A 2,970-nucleotide genomic window follows, 5' to 3' on the forward strand; every position below is an offset into this window, starting at 1 on the left:
GAAGCCCTGTCCACTCTCACTGAGCTCTAGGGATTGTTCCATAGCGGCAGGAGGAAAAAGCGCCCAGAAAGACGCAGCTCGGCCTGAAGCAATCCCAGGACCACGCTGCAGCGCGTGACTCGCAGGCAGCCCACAGCGCAGGTGTGCGTGGGTGGGCCCCCAGCCAGCTCCAGGGCCTCTCCTCTCCGTCTGCAGGCTGCCCCCCGTTTACCTGCAGGCCCAGTGGCGGAAATGCCATATAGTAAAGTAAAGGAAAAAAGAAAAAAGTGTCTAAAACAAAATGCAAAAGCAACAAAAGTTTTAAAAGTGATAATACTGTGAAAGTTTCCACTTACCTCGAACTTCCCATTTGGGGCACCCGAGTCCTGAGGTTCTACCAGGGGGACTCCTTGGGGGGGAGGGGGTCTCTAGAAGGGTAGTGTTCCACCAGTCCAGCTATCTATTACACGTGGAACAATATGTAAAGGGTTCTTTGTTCTGTTTTGGTTTTTTTTGTTGTTGTTGTTGTTGTTTTGCCTCAGAGGATTATGCAAAGGATTTGTACAGCGCAGTCCTCAATTCTGACAGAATCCTATGAGTAAGTCACTGCTCAAACTGGGGATGACTTTTTGAAATACACCCCTTAAAAACGTACTTTCTCTGACTTGTGAACTGAATTGTTCCCCTGAGCCTTTCCAACAATACTCCAAACAGAAGGGAATGGGGCTGGGACATAGGAACATTTCAGTCTGACAGGGAGAAGAGAGCCTATAGTAGGCAGAATAATCACCTCTCTTCCCCACACCATAGATGTCCACGTAGATATCCTAATCCCTGGAGCCTGTGAATATATTCCCATACATGGCAAACAGGATTGCAGATGTGGTAAGTTAGGACCTTGAGATGGGGAGGTTAGCCTGGATTACCCAGGTGAGCCCAGTGGAATCACAAGGGCTCTTCAAGGTAGAAGAAGGAGATGGGAGATTCGGGGTCACAGGAAGTTGGGACTACACAAAAGGGTGGAGAGAGGCAATGTGAGGACTCACCCCAACATTGCTGGCTTTGAAGACAGAAAGGGAGTCCCGATTCAAGAAGCGTAGGCAGCCTGTAGAAATTGGAAAGGGCAAGGCAAGAATTCTCCCCCAGAGCCTCCAGAAATGAACTTGGCCCTGCCAACACCTTGATTTGGCACAGTGAGACTTCTGATCTCCAGTGTGTAAGATAATACTTTCTGTTGTTTATGCCACTAGTTTGTGGTGACCACAGAAGCAATGGGAAATGAATACAGAGCCCTTCTCCTTCTGGGACAGGAGGGGCCCAAAGAGAGAACGAGAGCAGGGCAAGACATGAGATGTATCTTCTCAGGTCTATACTCATCTGGGAAGGAAAGGGCAGAGGAAGCAAGGGGCTCAGGAACACACAGCTACACTTGGGGAGACCCAAGAACGAGGGATGAAAGCCCCATTTCCACTAACATGTCATGGGGAGTTTCAAACTAGAGGGGTCTCATGAGGTGCCCGGCATGTTGCTAAATGTTGAACCAAGACAATAAATAGTAAAAGCAAAGGAAATAAGAGTGTAATGAGCTAGGTGTTAGATAATCATCTCTCTTCCCCTGCCTGAGCATAACTTTACCCAGAAATCTGTGGAGGCCTTAGTTAGGGGAAGCTTCGAGAATTGTTGGAAAAATCAACATGAGATGAGGCAGTGCTACGATCAGAGACCTGTTCTTGGAGAATTGGGCAGGAACCAAGTGTGTGATCAGTGCAATGCCGTGAGAAACTCGTCAGGGTGAGCAGCACCTCAGTGGACATGGGATCAGTGAAGATACTGCCCTGGGAGACCAATGAAGACTCAAAGGACAGAGCATAAACCTGAGGTCCTACCTCCTCCTGCTGCCAAGATGTATCTAATTTCCCAGCACACAGTCACCATCCTAAGAACAAAGACCCTTGAGTAGGGGAAACAGCTTGAGAAGAACTTTAATTGCTACTTTATATACATATAATAATGTAAGCCATATAAGATTGTTGCCTTTGAATGATAAATTTTGTCTTTTCTTCCTGCCATCAGTGGGAACAAGGGCTTTAGATCAAGATAAAATCAAATAAGCATAAAGCATTTTTACATTACACATACACAGACATATGCAATGGACTAAGATAAATATACATTATTTTCTTTCATTCTTCATTTCCTTCCCTCCTGCCACGGGACTGGTGATAATCTTGGTGAGATTAAGGAAATGGTTCCTTCTACATCTGAATACTTTCATTGCTTTTGTCACCCTCCAGAACCTTTACCACTATTAAGAATCATAGATAACCTCTAGTTCTGTCACTTGCTCAAAATAACTAAGCCTTGAGCGCTTATCGACCAGCTGATACTCAGGGAAGTGCCCTGCAGATGGCTGAGTGCCCTGCAGATGGCTGGCTGAGTCTACTGGTCATGGAAAGAGTGGTCTGATGTTGTCTCACTCTGTTCTCCCCCCCACGCCTGTACCACCTCTATAGTCTTCCTGATGACCTTACCCTTTCTGGGATACTATTCTTCTGTTTCTGTGGCTCTGTAGTCATCACCATGATACGGACGCTTTAATTCCGTTTTCTCGGAATTAAAAAGTCATTTTAGGCTTAGAATTTGAGCTGAAAATAGATTTGCTTTTTCAAGCATAGTCATAGCACCATGGACTCTCCAACGACTCCCTGCCCTGGGCTGTCATGCCGGACTCCAACTCTGTGGCAATTATACTAGGCCCTTGGGGAGAAGACAGAGTGGCAAAGTAAGAGATGCTTGATCAGAATCTCCGTAAGAAGCCCACAGCACAAGCTCACTATTTTGTGAGCTTGTTTCCTAAGTGCCCGTGGAGGAGATTTGTTGTCTTTGGCCTGGTTGATATAGGAACACATGGCAAGACAAAATGGAGAAACAGAAGCAGCTCCCAGCGAAGCAAGGATGGACAATAGCAGATCACGTGTGTGAGAAGATCTG

The sequence above is a fragment of the Halichoerus grypus genome, chromosome 9 (assembly GCF_964656455.1).
Source record: "Halichoerus grypus chromosome 9, mHalGry1.hap1.1, whole genome shotgun sequence".
Taxonomy (NCBI): domain Eukaryota; kingdom Metazoa; phylum Chordata; class Mammalia; order Carnivora; family Phocidae; genus Halichoerus; species Halichoerus grypus.